This window comes from Delphinus delphis, chromosome X (genome assembly GCF_949987515.2).
Source record: "Delphinus delphis chromosome X, mDelDel1.2, whole genome shotgun sequence".
Classification (NCBI taxonomy): domain Eukaryota; kingdom Metazoa; phylum Chordata; class Mammalia; order Artiodactyla; family Delphinidae; genus Delphinus; species Delphinus delphis.
Genome location: NC_082704.1, coordinates 80,639,578 through 80,661,222, shown reverse-complemented (window position 1 = coordinate 80,661,222; position 21,645 = coordinate 80,639,578). Strand labels below are relative to the sequence as shown.

At 38.6% G+C, this 21,645-nt stretch overlaps 1 protein-coding gene across 7 annotated transcripts in view; it reads left to right on the top strand.

Annotated features, from left to right (window-relative positions):
- PFKFB1 (6-phosphofructo-2-kinase/fructose-2,6-biphosphatase 1) overlaps window positions 1–21,645 on the top strand; it is a 185,975-nt gene that overhangs the window by 147,571 nt on the left and 16,759 nt on the right. The window lies entirely within an intron of this gene.

Sequence of the window (21,645 nt, the reverse complement as noted above, 5' to 3'; positions counted from 1 at the left end):
AGACCAGTGTCCTGAAGTTGGCTATCCCACATGAGAAGCACAGCACTGACTCCTGGCTGGAGCACCAAGAGCCTTTCATCCACACAGCTCAGAATAAAAGGGAGAAAAAATAGAAAGAAAGAAAGAAAGAAGGAAGGAAGGAAGGAAAAAAGAAAGAAAGAAAGAACATGAAATAAAATAAAGTTATTAAAATAAAAGATAAAAAACAATTATTAAGAAAACATTTTTTTAAAGTAAAGAAAAACAAAACAAAACAAAACAGATGGACAGAACCCTAAGGAAATTGGTGAAAGCAAAGTTACACAGACAAAAACTCACAATGAAGCATAAACATACACAGTAACAAAAAGAGGAAAAGCGGCAAAGATAATATATCTTGCTCCCATAGTCCACCTCCTCAATTCGGGATAATTCATTGTCTATTCAGGTATTCCACACATGCAGGGTACATCAAGTTGATTGTGCAAATTTAATCCACTGTTCCTGAGGCTGCAGGTAGAGATGTCCCTTTCTCTTCTTTGTTCGCACAGCTCCCAGGGTTCAACTTTGGATTTGGCCCCGCCTCGGCATGTAGGACTCCTGAGGGTCAGATCTCACTCAGAGAGGACAGGGTTAAAGGAGCAGCTGATTCGGGGGCTCTGGCTCACTCAGGCCAGGGGGAGGGAGGAGTATGGAACGCAGGACGAACCTTCGGTGCCATGTGTTCTCCCAGGGAAGTTGTCCCTGGATCACGGTACCCTGGCAGTGGCGGGCTTCACAGGCTCCTAGGAGGGGCAGTGTGGATAGTGACCTGCCCTTGCACACAGGCTTCTTGGTGGAGGCAGCAGTAGCCTTGGCATCTCATGCCTGTCTCTGGGGTCCGCACTGTTAGCTGTGGCTTGCACCTGTCTCTGGAACTCCTTTAAGCAGTGCTCTTAATTCCCTCTCCTCACCCACTGGGAAACAAAGAGGGAAGAAAAAGTATCTTGCCTCTCCAGCAGGTCCAGGGTTTTTCCCGGACTCCCTTGCGGCTAGCCGTGGTGCACTAACCCCTTTAGGTTGTCTTCATGCCTCCAACACCAGTCCTCTCTCTGTGATCAGAATGAAGCCCGAGACTCAGCTCTCAGCCCCCGCCCACCCTGGTGGGGGAGCAGAGAAGCTTCTCGGGCTAGTGAGTGCTTGTCAGCACTGATCCTCTGTGCGGGAATCTCTCTGCTGTGCCCTCTGCACCCCTGTTGCTGTGCTCTCCTCCACGGCTCCTAAGCTTTCCCCCTCCGTCACATGCAGTCTCCGCCTGCGATGGAGCTTCCTAGTGTGTGGAAACCTTTCCTCCTTCACAGTGCCCTCGCACTAGTGAAGATCCCATCCCTATTCTTTTGTCTGTGTTTTTTCTTTTTTCTTTTGCCCTACCCAGGTACGTGGGGGAGTTTCTTGCTTTTTGGGAGGTCTGAGATCTGCCAGTGTTCAGTGGGTGTTCTATAGGAGCAGTTCCACGTGTAGATGTATTTCTGATGTATCTGTGGGGAGGAAGGTGATCTCTGCATCTTACTCTTCTGCCATCTTCCTCAACTCCCCAGTGTTGAATATCCATGATTCTTTCTGAATTGTGGTTTTCTCAGGGTACATGCCCAGTAGTGGGCTTGCTAGGTTATTTGATAGTTCTATTTGTAGTTTTTAAGGAACCTCCATACTGTTTTCCATAGTGGCTGTATCAATTTATATTCCCACCAACAGTGCAAGAGTTTTTCCTTTTCTCCACACCCTTTCCAGCATTTATTGTTTCTAGATTTTTGGATGATGGCCATTCTGACTGGTGTGAGATGATATCTCATTGCAGTTTTGATTTGCATTTCTCTAATGATTAATGATGTTGAGCATACTTTCATGTGTTTGTTGGCAATCTGTATATCTTCTTTGGGGAAATGTCTGTTTAGGTCTTCTGCCCATTTTTGGATGGGGTTGTTAGTTTTTTTGTTATTGAGCTGCATGGGCTGCTTGTAAATCTTGGAGATTAATCCTTTGTAAGTTGCTTCATTTGCAAATATTTTCTCCCATTCTGAGGGTTGTCTTTTGGTCTTGTTTATGGTTTCCTTTGCTGTGCAACGCTTTGAAGTTTCATTAGGTCCCATTTGTTTAGTTTTGTATTCATTTGCATTTCTCTAGGAGTTGGGTCAAAAAGGATCTTGCTGTGATTTATATCATAGAGTGTTCTACCTATGTTTTCCTCTAACATTTTTATAGTGTCTGGCCTTACATTTAGGGGTTTAATCCAGTTTGAGTTTATTTTTGTTTATGGTGTTAGGAAGTTTTCGAATTTCATACTTTTACATGTATCTGTCCAGTTTTCCCAGCACCACATATTGAAGAGACTGTCCTTTCTCCACTGTAAATTCTTTACTCCTTTATTAAAGATAAGGTGACCATATGTGCATAGGATCATCTCTGGGCTTTCTATCCTGTACCATTGATCTATATTTCTGTTTTTGTGCCAGTACCATACTGTCTTGATTACTGTAGCTTGGTAGTATAGTATGAAGTCAGGGAGCTTGATTCCTCCAGCTCCATTTTTTTTCTTTTTTCTTTTTTTGCTGTACGTGGGCCTCTCACTGTTGTGCCTTTTCCCGTTGTGGAGCACAGGCTCTGGCCTTGCAGGCTCAGCAGCCATGGCTCATGGGCCCAGCTGCTCCGCGGCATGTGGGATCTTCCCAGACTGGGGCAGGAACCCGTGTACCCTACATTGGCAGGAGGGCTCTCAACCACTGTGCCACCAGGGAAGCCCCTCCAGCTCCATTTTTGTTCTCAAGATTGCTTTGACTATTCAGAGTCCTTTGTGTTTCCATACAAATTTTCAAATTTTTTGTTCTAGTTCTGTGAAAAATGCCAGTGATAGTTTGATAGGGATTGCATTGAATCTGTAGATTGTTTTGGGTAGTACAGTCATTTTCACAATGTTGATTGTTCCAATCCAAGAACATCATATATCTCTCCATCTATTTGTATCATCTTTAATTTCTTTAATCAGTGTCTTATAATTTTTTGCATACAGGTCTTTTGTCTCCTTAGGTAAGTTTACTCCTAGTTATTTTATTATTTTTGTAGCAATGGTAAATGGGTGTGTTTTCTTCATTTCACTTTCAGGTTTTTCATCATTAGTGTATACGAATGCCAGTGATTTCTGTGCATTAATTTTGTATGCTGCTACTTTACCAAATTCATTGATTATCTCTATCAGGTTTTTGGTAGCATCTTTAGGATTCTCTGTGTAGAGTATCATGTCCTCTGCAAACAGTGACAGGTTTACTTCTTCTTTTCTGATTTGGATTCCTTTTATTTCTTTTTCTTCTCTCATTGCTGTGGCTAAATCTTCCAAAACTATGTTGAATAAGAGTGGTGAGAGTGGGCAACCTTGTCTTGTTCCTGATCTTAGTGGCAATGCTTTCAGTTTTTTACCACTGAGGATGATGTCGGCTGTGGGTTTGTCATACATGGCCTTTATTATGTTGGGGAAATTTCCCTCTATGCCTACATTCTGCAGGGTTTTTATCACAAATGGGTGTTGAATTTTGTCAAAAGCTTTCTCTGCATCTATTGAGATGATCATATTGTTTTTCTCCTTCAATTTGTTAATTTGGTGTATCACGTTCATTGATTTGCATATATTGAAGAATCCTTGCATTAGTGGAATAAACCCCACTTGATCATGGTGTATGATCCTTTTAATGTGCTGTTGGATTCTGTTTGCTAGTAGTTTGTTGAGGTTTTTTGCCTCCAAATTCTTCAGTGATATTACTTTATAATTTTCTTTTTTTGTAGTATCTTTGTCTGGTTTCGGTATCAGTATGATGGTGGCCTCATAGAATGAGTTTGGGAGTGTTCCTTCCTCTGCAATTTTTTGGAAGAGTTTGAGAAGTATAGGTGTTAGCTCTTCTCTAAATGTTTGATACAATTCGCCTGTGAAGCCTTCTGGTCCTGGACTTTTGTTTGTTGGAAGACTTTTAATCACAGTTTCAATTTCATTACTTGTGATTGGTCTGTTCATATTTTCTATTTCTTCCTCGTTCAGTCTTGGAAGGTTATACCTTTCTAAGAATTTCTCCATTTCTTCCAGGTTACACATTTTATTGGCGTACAGTTGCCTGTAGTAGTCTCTTAGGATGCTTTCTATTTCTGTGGTGTCTGTTGTAACTTCTCCTTTTTCATTTCTAATTTTATTGATTTGAGTCCTCTCCCTGTTTTTCTTGATGAGTCTTTCTAATGGTTTATCAATTTTGTTTATCTTGTCAAAGAACCAGCTTTTAGTTTTATTGATCTTTGCTATTATTTTCTTTGTTTCTATTTCATTTATTTCTGCTCTCATCTTTATGACTTCTGTCCTTCTGCTAACTCTGGGTTTTGTTTGTTCTTCTTTCTCTAGTTCCTTTAGGTGTAAGATTAGATTGTTTATTTCAGATTTTTCCTGTTTCTTGAGGTAGGCTTGTATAGCTATAAACTTCCCTCTTAGAACTGCTTTTGCTGCATACCATAGGTTTTGGATCATCGTGTTTTCATTGTCATTTGTCTCTGGGTATTTTTTGATTTCCTCTTTGATTTCTTCAGTGATCTCTTTGTTATTTAGTAACGTAGTGTTTAGCCTCCATGTGTTTGTGTTTTTTATGTTTTTTTTTCTTGTAATTCATTTCTAATCTCATAGCGTTGTGGTCAGAAAAGATGCTTGATTTGATTTCAATTTTCTTAAATTTACTGAGGTTTGATTTGTGACCCAAGATGTGGTCTATCTTGGAGAATGTTCCATGAGCACTTGAGAAGAAAGTTAAATCTGCAGTTTTGGGATGGAATGTCTTATAAATATCAATGAAATATATCTGGTCTATTGTGTCATTTAAAGCTTCTGTTTCCTTATTTATTTTCATTTTGGATGATCTGTCTATTGGTGTAAGTGAGGTGTTAAAGTCTCCCACTATTACTGTGTTACTGTCGATTTCCTCTGTTTGAGCTGTTAGCAGTTGCCTTATGTATTGAGGTGCTCCTATGGTGGGTGCATATGTATTTATAATTGTTATATATTCTTATTAGATTGATCTCTTGATAATTATGTAGTGTCCCTCCTTGTCTCGTGTAACATTCTTTATTTGAAAGTCTATTTTATCTGATATGAATATTGCTACTGCATCTTTCTTTTAATTTCCATTTGCATGGAATATCTTTTTCCATCCCCTCACTTTCAGTCTGTATGTGTCCCTAGGTGTGAAGTGGCTCTTTTTTAGGCAGCATATATATGGGTCTTGATTTTGTATCTTTTCAGCAAGCCTGTGCCTTTGGTTGGAGCATTTAATCCATCACGTTTAAGGTAATTATCGATATGTATGTTCCTGTGACCATTTTCGTAATTGTTTTGGGTTTGTTTTTGTAGGTCCTTTTCTTGTCTTGTGTTTCCCACTTAGAGAATTCCTTTAGCATTTGTTGTAGAGCTGGTTTGTTGGTGCTGAATTGTTTTTGGTTTATTCTGTTCTGCAGTGTATTCCACCATTCTGTCTTCCAGTTCACTTATCAGTTATTCTGCTATTGATTCTTTCTAGTGTAGTTTTCATTTCAGGTATCATATTGTTCATCTCTGTTTGTTTGTTCTTTAATTCTTCTAAATCTTTGTTAAACATTTTTTTGCATCTTCTTTATCTTTGCCTCCATTCTTTTTCCGAGGTCCTGGATCATCATCACTATCATTATTTTGGATTCTTTTTCTGGATCTTTGCCTATCTTCACTTTATTTAGTTGTTTTTCTGGGGTTTTATCTTGTTCCTTCATCTGATACATAGCCCTCTGCTTTTTCACCTTGTCTATCTTTCTGTGAATGTGGTGTTTGTCCCACAGGCTGCAGGACTGTAGTTCTTCTTGCTTCTGTTGTCTGTCCTCTGGTAGATGATCAAGGAGGTCTGTTTCTTATTGTCTCACTCACACCTCACAACTTCACAGTATTGTATATAGAAACCCTGCTGTCACTGCCAAGTACTTTGGTGCATCCAATTTCAGGCTGGATGATATCTGACTGTAAATTCAGAGTCCTATTCTGACACAGTAGGATTATAATCACTGTGTTTCTAGAGTTTTAGATGTTGTATTCTGAATGGTAGATGTAACAGAGGCATCTGCTAGTGTTGGAGGGTCTCCTGCAGAGGCGGGGGGTGGCTGTGGCTCACCGTGGGGACAAGGACACTGGCGGCAGAAGTTCTGGGAAATATTTCTTGGTGTGAGTCCTCCCAGAGTCTGTCATTAGCCCCATCAAAGATCCCAGATAGGCTCCAGTGTTGGGTCGCCTCTGGGACAACTTTAAATTGGCTAATATGCAAGAAATCTGAGTCCCTCGAGGATAGCAGGAGGGGAAAGGGAAAACCTCTGAAGGAGTATTAAACCAAAATTTTCCAAATCTGATGAAAATTATAAAGCTACAGATCCAAGAATCTCACAAACCCCAGTCACAAGAAACATGAAGAAGCTACACTGAGGTAATCATGATCAAATTGTTCAAAACCAATGATAAAGACAACATCTTAAAAACAGCCAGAGAAAAAATGGCATACTACATACAGAGAAACAAATATAAATATGACATATGACAGCAAATTTCTAAGGAGAAACATTGCAAGCAATAAGATAGTGGATCAGCAGGCTTAGAGTACCAAAAGAGAAATACTGTCAACCTAGAATTTTATACTCCATGAAAATATCTTTTTAAAATGAAGGTGAATCCAGACATTTTCAGACATATGATGGTGAAAATAATTTAACACCAGCAGATGTTCAATGCAAGAAATGTTAAAAATTCTTTCTTCAGGCATAAGGAAAATGATACCATATGGAATTACAGATCTACTATAGGGAGGGACTTCAGAGTTCTAATTCCACATGTAAGGAGACTGGAAGTCGCTGCTCCATCCTAAAAACAAGTAAAAAAAAAACTGAACAGACTAAAAAATAAAAAAAACACTTCTTGGATCTATAAGAAAGGGAAGGACTCAGGCAAAACCCCTGCCCCCAAGATTGGAGAGATAGTCAAGTGAATACAGGGAGCCATAGATCCAGAAGAGAAATTCACAAGTGAAGACTGCATGGAAATAAGTGTCAGGGTAGGAAAATTTGAGCTGTAGTTAACAACTTGCTGGAGGCTCAGTGTGAACAATTCTCAGAGTTAAAAATTCCAGTCTAACCCATTCATAGGGGGCTACTGCACAATTTTGTGAGATTTACATCCAGGAGCTTGTCAAGGTTCTCAGAGTGAACATTGAATAAAAATTTTCTCATGTTTATAGCACAGAGAGGAGACAGAAAGTATTTTGAAATATGCCAAAGCACTGTCTTCTTAACAAGGTCTGCCCTTGTGGGAAATTAATTAACCAGAGCCTAACCTGCTGGAGTATTATAAGAACCTAAATGCTCTTGGGGAATGGAAATATGAACTCAAGTCAGCTCTAACCTTATATAACTCCAGCCAACCTTAACCACCCTATTCCTCCTAAGGGGAAGAAAAAAAACTGAGAAATGCTTGTGGAGTTCACAGTCTAAAGGCATAGGCTCTCAGAGAATGAGACCTAATCATAGGACTAAAGAATACTTTTCCTCCTTCCACAACTCACCACCACATAAGTAAAAGTATATTTACATTACGTCCAGCTATCAAGAAAAAATTATAAAACATACCAAAAGGCAAAAAGAAATCCTCACAGTATGAAGAGACAGAGCAAGCACCAGAACCAGATGTGGCAGAGATGTTGGAATGATCAGACCAGGAATGTGAACGATCTATGATTAATATACTAAGGGCTCTAATGGATAAAGTAGACAGCATGCAAGAAGAGATAGGTAATGTAAGCAAAGAGATAATAATTGTAAGAAAGAACAAAAGGGCTTCCCTGGTGGTGCAGTGGTTGAGGGTCCGCCTGCTGATGCAGGGGACACGGGTTCGTGCCCCGGTCCGGGAGGATCCCACATGCTGTGGAGTGGCTGGGCCCATGAGCCATGGCTGCTGAGCTTGTGCGTCCAGAGCCTGTGTTCCACAACGGGCAAGGCCGCAGTCGTGAGAAGCCCGCGTACCGCAAAAACAAAACAAAACAAAACAAAAAAATAGAAAAAAAAAGGAAGAACCAAAAATATATGCTAGATATAAAAAAAACTGTAACACAAGTGAAGAATGCCATTGATAGGCTTATTAGTAGGTGGGATACAGCCGAGGAAAAAATCTCTGAGCTTGAATATATCTCAATAGAAACCACAAAAACTGAAAAGCAGAGAGAAAAAGACTGAAAAAATATAATAAAATATCAAGAAATTCGGGACTGCTAAAAAAAGGTCTGATATATGCATAATGGGAATTCTAGAAGAATAAAGTCAAGAACAGAAGAAACATTTGAAACAATAATGACTGAAAATTTTCCCCAAATTAATGTCACACACCAAGCCACAGATCCAGGAATCTCAGAACACTGAGGAGAATAGATGCGAGAAAACTACACCTAAGCATATTATATTCAAACTATGGAATATCAAAGATAAAGAAAAAAAGTAAAAGAAGCTAGAGGAAAAAAATCTTACATATACAGGAGCAAAGATTACATCGAAAATCATGCAAGCAAAAAGAGAGTAGAGTGAAAAATTTTATTTTTTGACCTTTCATGATTTATTTATTTTAACATTTAAAATTTTTTTACTAGAGTATAGATGATTTAAAATGTTCTGTTAGTTTCAGGTGTACAGCAAAGTGAATCAGTTATACATATACATATATGCACGCTTTTTTAGATTCTTTTCCCATATAGGCCATTACAGAGTATTGAGTAGAGTTCCCTGTGCTATACAGTAGGTCCTTATTAGTTATCTATTTTACGTATAGTACTGCGTATATGTTAATCCCAATCTCTCAATTTATCCCTCACCTCACTTATTCCCTAGTAACTATGTTTGTTTTCTAGATCTTTGACTCTACTTCTGTTTTGTAAATAAGTTCATTTGTACCCCTTTATTAGATTCCACATATAAATGATATCATATGATATTTGTCTTTCTGTGACTGGCTTACTTCACTCAGTATGACAACCTCTAGGTCTATCCATGTTGGTGCAAATGGCATTATTTTGTTCTTTCTTTATGGCTGAGTAATATTCCATTGTATATATGTACTATATCTTCTTTATCCATTCCTCTGTTGATGGACATTTAGGTTGCCTCCTTGTCCTGGCTATTGTAAATAGTGCAGCAATGAACATTGGAGCGCATGTATCTTTTAGAATTATGGCTTTCTCTGGGTATATGCTCAGGAGTGGGATTGCTGGATCATATGGTAGTTCTATGTTTAGTTTTCATGTTTTTGTTTGTGTGTTTGGCTATACCACATGGCTTGTGGGATGTTTGTTCCACAACCAGGGATTAAGCCCATGTTCTGGACATGAAATCCTGAGTCCCAACCACTGGACTGCCAGGGAATTCCAGCTATTTTTAGTTTTGTAAGAAACCTCCATACTGTTCTCCATAGTGGCTGTACAAATTTACATTCACACCAACCGTGTGTGTGGGGGTCCCCTTTTCTCCAAACCCTCTCCAGCATTTATTATTTGTAGACATTTTAATGATGGCTATTATGACTGGTGTGAGGTGACATCTCATTGTAGTTTTGATTTGCATTTCTCTAATAATTACCAATGTTGAGCATACTGTCATTTGCTCATTGCCATCTGTATGTCTTCTTCTTTTTTTTTTTTGTGGGACGCGGGCCTCTCACTGTTGTGGCCTCTCCCATTGCAAAGCACAGGCTCCAGATGCGCAGGTTCAGTGGCCATGGCTCACGGGCCTAGCAGCTCCGTGGCATGTGGAAACCATAAACAATATGGAAAGACAACCCACAGAATGGGAGAAAATATTTGCAAATGATGTGACTCACAGGGGATTAATCTCCAAAATTTACAAACAAATCATGTGGCTCAATATAAAAAAAATAAAACCCAATCAAAATATGGGCAGAAGACCTACATAGGCATTTGTCCAGAGAAGACATGCAGATGGCCAAGAGGCACATGAAAAGATGCTCAACATCGCTAATTATTAGAGAAATGCAAATCAAAACTACAATGAGATATCACCTCACACCAGTCACAATGTCCATTATTAAAAAGTCTACAAACAATAAATGCTGGAAAGGGTGTGGAGAAAAAAAGGAACCCTCCTACACTGTTGGTGGGAATGTAAATTAGTACATTTGCTATGGAAAGCAGTAAAGAGGTTCCTTAAAAGTCTAAAACTAGAGCTATCATATCATCCAGCAATCCCATTCTTGAGCACATGTCCAGAGAAAAACATTTTCGAAAGGATACATGCACCCCAATGTTCATTGTAGTACTGTTTACAATAGCCAAGACATGGAAGCAATATAAATGCCTATCAACAGAGGAATGGATAAAGAAGATGTGGTACATATATAATTACTCAGCCATAAAATAAGAACAAAATAATGCCATTTGCACCAACATGGGTGGACCTAGAGGTTGTCATACTGGATGAAGTAAGTCAGACACAGAAAGACAAGTATCATATGATACTGATTATATGTGGAATCTTATAAAAAGGGTGCAAATGAACTTATTTACAAAACAGAAGTAGAGTCACAGATGTAGAAAATAAACTTATGGTTACCAGGGAATAAGGGAGGGGAGGGAAAAATTGGGTGTTTGGGATTGATATATACACACTACTGTGTATAAAATAGGTAACTAATAAGGACCTACTGTATAGCACAGGGAACTCTACTCAATACTTTGTAATGGTGTACATGGGAAAAGAATCTAAAAAAGAGTGGATATATATGTATAACTGATTCACTTTGCTGTACACCTGAAACTAACAGAACATTGTAAATCAACTGTACTCCAATAAAATTTCTTTTAAAAAAGAATAAATAAAGAATAACAAAAATACAATACGTTACAATAGATAACCATCATAGACCCACTCTGTAGCACAGGGTACTCTGCTCAATATACTGTAGTAACCTAAATTGGAATAGAATTTGAAAAAAGAATAGATACTTGTATATGTATAGCTGAATCACTTTGCTCTAAACCTGAAACTAACACAACATTGTTAATCAATGATACTCCAATATAAATTAAAAATTTATTTTAAATGTTGAGGAAAAAAAACCTACCAACCTAGAATTCTGTGTCCTGAGAAATTATCTTTCAAAGATGAAAAAGAAATAAAAAATATTCTCAGAGAAACAAAAATTGAGGAAATGTGTTGCCAATAGACTTGCCTTGCAAGAAATACTAAAACTTTATGCAGACTCATTAAAGATGGCAGAGTAGGAAGACCCTGAGCTCACCTCCCCACAAGGGCATACCAAAATTACAACTATTTCTAGAGCAAGTATTGATGAGAAAGCCAGAATCTAGCAGAAAATATCTTCTACAACTAAAGATATGAAGAAGGGATCACAGTGAGACAGATAGGAGGGATGGTCACAGTATAGTCAAGACCCATACCCTGGGTGGGTGACCAACAAATGGAAGGGTAATCACCACTGCAGAGGTTCTCCCCCAAAATCAACAGGGCTGAGCCCCACATTGGGCTCCCCAACCTGGGGGTACTTCACTAGGAAGACCAGCCCCCAGAACTTTTGCTTTGAAGACTAGTGGGGATTACTTTCAGAAGAACCAGAGGGCTGTGGGAAATAAAGACTCCACTCTTAAAGGGCACACACAAAATCTCACAAGCTCCAAGACCCAGGGCAGATTTCATAGTTTGAAAGGTGCCTGGGTCAGACCAACCTGCTGATCTTGGAGAGCCTCCCAGGAAGTCAGGAGGCGACTGGAGCTCACCCATGGGACACAGACACTGGCAGGAGCCATTTGGGGTAGCTCATTCTACCACACGGACATGGGTGCTGACAAGTGCCATTTTGGAATCTTCCACCAACCTTACTAGCACTGGGACCCAGCCTTGCCCAACAGCTTGTTGGCACCAGCACTGAAACACCTCAGGCCAAGGAAATAACTGTATGTGGACACAGCCTCACACACCAGCAGGCAGGCTGCCTTAAGATCCTGTGAGCCAACGGCTGCTCCATGACATGGCCTTGTCCACCAGAGAACCCAGAACATGGACACATACACCAGTGCACTGGCTCTAACCTTAGGACCCCCAGGGCCCTGGTATCACCCAGCAGCAGGCAAATGTTAGTTCTGTGACACCTTGGGCCATTCAGACAGCCACCCCAGGATCTGGCCCCACCCACCAGTGGGCGGACACAAGCTTTGGACACTGCAGATGCCACAGCCAGTTGTGTCAGGAACCAGCCCCAACCACCAGTAGGCCAACTCCAATTTCAGCACCCCCAGAACCCTGCAGCCAGAGAGCCTAGGATCAGGCTTTGCCCACCAGTGAGCCAGTACTAGCCTTGGAATCCCCCTGGGTCTTGGGCCCCCACACCAGCAATCTGACAGCAGATCTGGGACCCACGGACCCCACAGCCAGAGGCCCCAGGACATGGCTCTGCCAACCAGTAGGCTGGCACTAGCCCCAGGACAAGGCTTCACCCATAAGCAGGCAGGCACCAGACCCGGGATCCCCTGGACCAAAATGCCATCTAGCAGCAGGTGGATACCAGCCCCAAAACCACTGCAACCCTGCAGCCTGCCTTGTCAAGACCCAGATAACCCACAGGTAAGCAGGCACCAGACCCAGCACCTCCTGGGCCCTGGCCCTGCCAACCAGCAGACCCACACTATCTCGAGGAAATCATAGACCCTTCAGGCAGCCACCTCAGGATATGGCCTCACTCATCGGCAGGCAAGAATCAGCTTTGGGACTCCCTAGAACCCAGAGACAGCCACGTCAGAAATTGGCACCACCCACCAGCAGGCAGACACTAGATCTGGGAACCCAGGCCCAACAACCACCCGCTCACCAGTGGGCCAGCACTAGCCCCGGGATACATTGGGGTTCTATAGCCAACCACCCCAAAACTCAGCCCCAACACCCAGTGGCCAACAGCATCTGCACAAGGCAGGGCCTGGCAACCAAGCAGACAAGTAGGGACTGGCAACCAACAAGAACAAGGGCCAGCTACACCTACCAGACAACTCACAGTAGTCAGGCCACCACAACAGAAGAACACAGACAGCTCTTATAGGGGGCATACCAAGAGCATATAGCCCTGGTGACCATAGGGGAGTGAACTGCTGGGTTTCATAGGACAACTCCTAAAATAGACCACTTATCCAAGGTTGGGAAACATAACAAACCTATAAGATACATAGAAATAAAAACAGCAAATTAGGAAAAATGAGATAACAGAAAAGATGCTTCAAATGAAGGAAAAGATGAAATCCAAGAAGAAATAAGTGAAGTGGAGATTGGCAATCTACCAAATAAAGAGTGCAAAGTAATGATCATAAAGATAATCAAAGAATTTGGAAGAAGAATGGATGAACACAGTGAGAAATTTAACAAGGATTTAAAAAATATAGAGAGAAACCAAATAGAGGAGAAGAATACAATAAATGAAATATAAAGCACACTAGAAGGAATCAACAGTAGATTAAATGATAAAGAGAAATTGATCAGTGAGCTGGAAGACAGAGTAAAGGAAATCACTGAAGCTGAACAGAAAAAAAGAAAAAAAAATGAGGACAGTTTAAGAGACCTCTGGGACAACACCAAATGTGTTACTATCCACTTCATAAGGATACCAGAAGGAGAAGAAAGATTTAAAAGAGGGCATAGAACATATTTGAAGACATAATAGCAAAAAATCTCTCTAACCTGAGAAAGGAAACAGACATCAAGGTACAGGAAGCACAGAGAGTCCCAAACAGGATCAACCCAACAAAGATCACATCAAGATACATTGTAATCAAAACTAAAGCATACTAAAAAACTAAAGCAAACTAATCAAAACCTAAGCATAAACAGAAAATATTAAAGCAGCAAGGGAAAAGCAACAAGTTATATACAAGGGAGCTCCCATTAGGTTATAAGCTGACATTTCAGCAGACACTCTACAGGCCAGAAGGGAGTGGCATGATATGTTTAAAGTGATGAAAGGGGAAAGCCTACAATCAAGAATACTCTACTCAATAAGGCTTTCAATCAGATTTGATGAAGGGCTAAAAAGTTTTACAGACAAGCAAAAGCTAAAAGAGTTCAGCACCACCACACCAGCTTTACAAGAAATGTTAAAGGGACTTCTCTAAGCAAAAAAGAAAAGGCCACAACTAAAACACAAAAATTATGAAAGGAAACAGCTCAGTGGTAAAGGCAGTAAAGATAGTGAATCAACCATGTACAAAGCTAGTAGGAAGGTTAGAAAACAAAAGTAGTAAAATTATAAATGTTTACATAGGTAGTTAAGGAATACATCCCCCCAAAAGATGTAAAATATGATGTCAAAAACAAATATGCTAGGGGGGGTGTGAAATAAAAGTGCAGGATTGTTCAAATGTGTTTGAAATTAGGAGATAAGGAAGTTAAAATAATCAAATGGATGAAAGATAGATAGATGATAGATAGATAGATAGATAGATAGATAGATAGATAGATGATAGATAGATGTAAACCTCATGATAACCACAAACCAAAAATCTATAACTTATATAGACACATAAAAAAGAAAGGGATCAAACGTTACACTAAAGATAGTCATCAAATAACGAGATGAGAACAAAAGAAGAAAGGAACAAAAAGGAACTACAAAAACAACACAAAAACAATTTAAAAGTGACAATAAGAACATACATCTCAATAATTACTATAAATGAAAATGGACTAACTGCTCCAACCAAAAGACATAGAGTGGCTGAATGGATACAAATACAAGACCCATATATATGCTGACTACAAGAGACTAACTTCAAATCTAAAGACACACACAGAATGGAAGTGGGGGATGGAAAAAGATATTCCATGCAAATTGAAATGAAAAGAAAGCCAGGGTAGCAATACTAACAGACAAAATAGCTTTTAAAACAAAGACTGTAACAAAAGACAAATAAGGACATTACATAATGATAAAGTGATCAATCCAACAAGAAGATATAACAAGAACATACACATGCACCCAACTTAGGAGAACCTAAATGCATAAAACAAACATTAACAGACATAAAGGGAGAAATTGACAGCAACACAATAATAGTAGGGGACTTTATTATTTTTATTGTGGTAAAAGTCATATAATATAAAACATACTATTTTAACCATATTTAACTGTACAGTTCAGTGGCACTAAGTACATTTACAATGTTGTGCAACTCTCTCCCGAATTTTTCAACTTCCTAAACTGAAACTCTGTCCTCTTTATACACTAAGTCCCCATTCCTCCTCCCCACTCCCCCACCCCCTCGGCCCCTGACGTCTACCAATGTGCTTTCTGGCTCTATGAATTTGACTATTTAAGGTACCTTGTATAAGTGGAATCAAACAATATTTGTCTGCACCTAATGTATATTGGAATGCATTTTTAAGGTTAACTTAATATATGTCCTGTAAACATATTGTACCTGCTTTTCTTCCCCCTGTGCTATACAGTAGGGACTCAGCAGCCATCTATTTCATACAAAGTAGCGTACATACGTCAATCCCAATCTCCCAGTCTACACCACCTCCCTTCCCGCTTTGGTGTCCATATGTTTGTTCTCTATGTCTGTGTATTTCTGCTTTGCAAATAGGTTCATCTGTACCATTGTTCCTAAATTCCACATATATGCATTAATATACGATATTTGTTTTTCCCTTTCTGCCATACTTCACTCTGAATGACAGTCTCTAGATCCATTCTTGTCTCTGCAAATGGCACAATTTCTTCCCTTTTCAAACCTGAGTTATATCTCATTGTACATATGTACCACACCTTCTTTATCCATTCCTCTGTGGATGGACATTTAGGTTGCTTCCATGTCCTGGCTATTTCAAATAGTGCTGCAATGAAGATTGGAGTGTATGCGTCTTTCTGAATTATGGTTTCCTCCAGGTACATGCCCAGGAGTGGGATTGCGGGGTCATATGATAGTTCTATTTTTAGTTTATTAAGGAACCTCCATACTGTTGTCCATAGTAGCTGTATCAATTTACATTCCCACCACAGTGTAAGAGGGTACTCTTTTCTCCACATCCTCTAAGCATTTATAGTTTGCAGATTTTGTTATGATGGCCATTCTTACCAGTGTGAGGTGATACCTCATTGTATTTTGATTTGCATTTTCTAATAATTAGTGATATTGAACATCTTTTCATGTACCTCTTGGGCATCTATATGTCTTCTTTGGAGAAAAATCTATTTAGGTCTTCTGCCCATTAACTGATTGGGTTGTTTGTGGGTATTTTTGATATTGAGCTGGATGAGCTTTATGGGAAATAAATCCCTTGTCAGTTGCTTCATTTGCAAATATTTTCTCCCATTCTGAAGGTAGTCTTTCACTCTTGTTTATGGTTTCCTTTTCTGAGCAAAAGCGTATAAGTTTAATTAGGTCCCATTTGTTAATTTTTGTTTTTATTTTCAATATTCTAGGAGGTGGGTCAAAAAAAGATCTTAATATGATTTATGTCAAAGAGTGTTCTGCCTATATTTTCCTCTAAGAATTTTATAGTATACAGCCTTAATTTAGGTCTTTAATCCATTTTGTGTTTATTTTTGTGTACGTATTAGGGAGTGTTCTAATTTCATTATTTTACATGTATCTGTCCAGTTTTCCCAGCAAGAATATTGAAGAGACTGTCTTTTGTCCCTTGTATATTCTTGCCTTTTTTGTCATAGATTAGGTCACCATAGGTGCTTGGGTTTATCTCTGGACTTTCTACTCTGTTCTATTTGTCTGTATTTCTGTTTTTGTGCAATACCATACTGTTTTGATGACTGTACTTTTGTAGTATAATCTGAAGTCAGGGAGCCTGATTCTTCCACCTCCATTTATCTTTTCTTTTTTTTTTAACATTTTTATTGGAGTATAATTGCTTTACAATGTTGTGTCAGTTTCTGCTGTATAACAAAGTGAATCAGCTATACGTATATATAAATCTCCATAACCCCTCCCACTTGAGTCTCCCTTCCAGCCTCCCTAATCCACCCCTCTGATGGTCAAAAGCACTAAGATGATCTCCCTGTGCTATGCAGCTCCTTCCCACAAGCTATCTATTTTACATTTGGTAGTGTATAAATGTCCACTCCACTCTCTCATTTCATTCCAGCTTACCCTTCACCCTTCCCATGTCCTCAAGTCCATTCTCTACATCTGCATCTTTATTCCTGTCCTGCCCCTAAGTTCTTCAGAACAATTTTCTTTTTTTTTTAAGTTTCCATATATATGTGTTAGCATACGGTATTTGTTTTTCTGTTTCTGACTTACTTCACTCTGTATGACAGACTCTAGGTCCACCCACTTCACTACCAATAACTCAGTTTCACTTCATTTTATGGCTGAGTAATTTTCCATTGTATATATGTGCCACATCTTTATCTATTCATCAGTCGATGAACACTTAGGTTGCTTCCAGGTCCTGCCTATTGCAAATAGAGTTGCAATGAACATTGTGGTACATGACCCTTTTTGAATTTTAGTTTTCTCAGGGTATATGCCCAGTAGTGGGATTGCTGGCTCGTATGGTAGTTCTACTTTTAGATTTTAAAGGAACCTCCATACTGTTCTCCATAGTGGCTGTATCAATTTTCATTCCCACCAACAGTGAAAGAGGATACACTTTACTCCACACCCTCTCCAGCATGTATTGTTTGTAGATTTTTTGATGATGGCCATTCTGAGTGGTGTGAGCTGATACCTCACTGTAGTTTTGATTTGCATTTTTCTAATGATTAGTAATGTTGAGCATCCTTTCATGTGTTTGTTGGCAATCTGTATATCTTCTTTGGAGAAATGTCTGTTTACCTCTGCTGCCCATTTTTGGATTGGGTTATTTGCTTTTTAAATATTGAGCTGCATGAGCTGCTTGTAAATTTTGGAGATTAATCCTTTGTCAGTTTCTTTGTTTGCAAATATTTTCTCCCATTCTGAAGGTTGTCTTTTCGTCTTGTTTATGGTTTTCTTTGCTATGCAAAACCTTTGAAGTTTCATTAGGTCCCATTTGTTCATTCTTGTTTTTATTTCCATTACTCTAGGATGTAGATCAAAAAAGATCTTGCTGTGATTTATATCAAAGAGTGTTCTTCCTATGTTTTCTGCTTAGAATTTGATAGTGTCTGGTCTTACATTTACGTCTCGAATCCATTTTGAGTTTATTTTTGTGTATGGTGTTAGGGAGTGTTCTAATTTCATTCTTTACATGTAGCTGTCCAGTTTTCCCAGCACCACTTATTGAAGAGATGGTCTTTTCTCCATTGTATATCCTTCCCTCCTTTGTCATAGATGAGTTGACCATATGTGCATGGGTTTATCTCTGGGCTTTCTATCTTGTTCCATTGATCTATATTTCTGTTTTTGTACCAGTACCATACTATCTTGATTACTGTAGCTTTGTAGTATAGTCTGAGGTCTGGGAGCCTGATTCCTCCAGCAGCATTTTTCATTTTCAACATTGCTTTGGCTATTCAGGGTCTTTTGTGTTTCCATACAAATTGTGAAAATTTTTGTTCTAGCTCTGAAACATGCCATTGGTAGCTTGATAGGTATGGCATTGAATCTGTAGATTGTTTTGGGTAGTTTAGTCATTTTCACAATGTTGATCCTTCCAATCCAAGAATATGGTGTATCTCTCCATCTGTTTGTGTCATCTTTAATTTCTTTCATCAGTATCTTATAGTTTTCTGCATACAGGTCTTTTGTCTCCTTAGATAGGTTTATTCCTAGGTATTTTATTTTTTTTGTTGCAATGGTAAATGGGAGTGTTATGTTAATTTCTCTTACAGAGTTTTCATCATTACTGTATAGGTATGCAAGAGATTTCTCTGCATTTGTCTTGTATTCTGCTACTTTACCAAATTCATTGATTAGCTCTAGTAGTTTTCTGGTGGTATCTTTAGTATTCTCTACGTATAGTATCATGTCATCTGCAACCAGTGACAGCTTTATTTCTTCTTTTCCGATTTGGATTCCTTTTATTATTTTGCTTCTCTGATTGCTGTGGCTAAAACTTCCAAAACTATGTTGAATAATAGTGGTGACAGTGGGCCACCTTGTCTTGTTCCTGATCTTAGTGGAAATGGTTTCGGTTTTTCATCATTGAGAACAATGTTGGCTGTAGGTTTGTCATATATGGACTTTATTATGTTGAGGAAAGTTCCCTCTGTGCCTACTTTCTCTAGGATTTTTATCATAAATTGGTGTTGAATTTTGTTGAACGATTTTTCTGCAGCAGTTGAGATGATCGTATGGATTTTATTCTTCAATTTGTTAATATGGTATATCACATTGATTGATTTGCATATATTGAAGAATCCTTGCATTCCTGGGATAAACCCCTCTTGGTCTCGATGTATGATCCTTTTAATGTGCTGTTGGATTCTGTTTGCTTGTAATTTGTTGAGGATTTTTGCGTCTATGTTGATCAGTGTTATCTTTGTGACATCTTTGTCTGGTTTTGGTATCAGAGTGATGTTGGCCTTGCAGAATGAGTTGGGAGTGTTCCTCCCTCTGCTACATTTTGTAAGAGTTTCAGAAGGAAATGCGTTAGCTCTTCTCAAAGTGTTTGATAGAATTCGCCTGTGAAGCCATCTGGTCCTGGGCTTTTGTTTGTTGGAAGATTTTTAATCACAGTTTCAATTTCAGTGCTTGTGATTGGTCTGGATATATTTTCTGTTTCTTCCTGGTTCAGTCTGGGAAGGTTGTGCTTTTCTAAGAATTTGTCTATTCCTCCCAGGTTGCCCATTTTATTAGAATATATTTACTTGCAGTAATCTTTCATGATCCCTTGTATTTTGCAGTGTCAGTTGTTACTTCTCCTTTTTCATTTATAATTCTATTGATTTGAGTCTTCTCCCTTTTTTTCTTGATGAGTCTGGCTAATGGTTTGTCAATTTTGTTTATCTTCTCAAAGAACCAGCTTTTAGTTTTATTGATCTTTGCTATTGTTTCCTTCATTTCTTTTCCATTTATTACTGATCTGATCTTTATGATTTGTTTCCTTTTCCTAACTTTGGGTTATTTTGTTCTTCTTTCTCTAATTGCTTTAGGTGAAAGTTTAGGTTGTTTATTTGATATGTTTCTTTTTTCTTGAGGTAGGATTTTATTGCTATAAACTTCCCTCTTAGAACTTCTTTTGCTGCATCCTATAGGTTTTGGGTTGGCATGTTTTCATTGTCATTTGTATCTATGTATTTTTTTATTTCCTTTTTGATTTCTTTAGTGATATCTTGGTTATTAAGTAGTGTATTGTTTAGCTTTCAAGTATTTGTTATTTTTATGAATATTTTTCCTGTAATTAACGTCTAGTTTCATAGCACTGTGGTCGGAAAAGATACTGGATATTATTTCAATTTTCTTAAATTTACTAAGGCTTGATTTGTGACCCAAGGTATGATCTATCCTGGAGAATGTTCCATGAGCACTTGAGAAGAAAGTGTAGTCTGTTGTTTTGGATGGAATGTCCTATAAATATCAATTAATTCCTTCTTGTCTAATGTATCATTTAAAGTTGTATTTCCTTATTTATTTTAATTTTGGATGATCTGTCCATTCGTGAAAATGGGGTGTTAAATCCCCTAATATTATTCTGCTACTGTTGATTTCCCCTTTTATGTCTGTTAGCATTTTTCTTATGTATTGAGGTGCTCCTATGTTGGGTGCATAGATATGTACAATTGTTATATCTTCTTCTTGGATTGATCCCTTGATCATTATGTAGGGTCCTTCCTTGTCCCTTGTGATAGTCTTTACTTTAATGTCTGTTTCGTATGAGATAAGAATTGCTATTCCAGCTTTCTTTTGAATGCCATTTGCATGGAATATCTTTTTCCATCCCCTCACTTTCAGTCTGTGTGTGTCTCTAGGTCTGACATGGGTTTATTGTAGGCAGCATATATACAGGTCTTGTTTTTGTATCCATTCAGCCAGTCTATGTCTTTTGGTTGGAGCATTTAATCCATTTACATTTAAGGTAGTTATCCATATGTATGTTCCTATTACCCTTTTTTTTAACTGTTCTAGGTTTGTTATTGTAGGTCTTTTCCTTTTCCATTGTTTCCTCTCTAGATAAGTTCCTTTAGGGTTTGTTGTAAAGCTCATTTTGTGGTGATGAATTCTCTTAGGTTTTTTTTTGTCTGAAAAGTTTTTAATTTCTCCATTAAATCTTGTGAGATCCTTGATGGGTAGAGTAATCTTGGTTGTAGGCTTTTCCCTTTCATCATGTTAAATATGTCTTGCCATGCCCTTCTGGCTTGCAGTGTTTCTGCTAAAAGATCATCTGTTATCCTATGGGGATTCACTTATATGTTATTTGTTGTTTTTACCTTGCTGCTTTTATTATTTTTTCTGTGTATTAATTTTTGATAGCTTGATTAATATGTGTCTTGTTGTGTTTCTTCTTGGGTTTATCCTGTTTGGGACTCTCTGTTCTTCCTGGACTTGATTGACTATTTCCTTTCCCATATTAGGGAAGTCTTCACTTATAATCACTTCAAATATTTTCTCAGTCCGTTTCTTTTTCTATTCATCTTCTGGGACCTGTATAATTCATATGTTG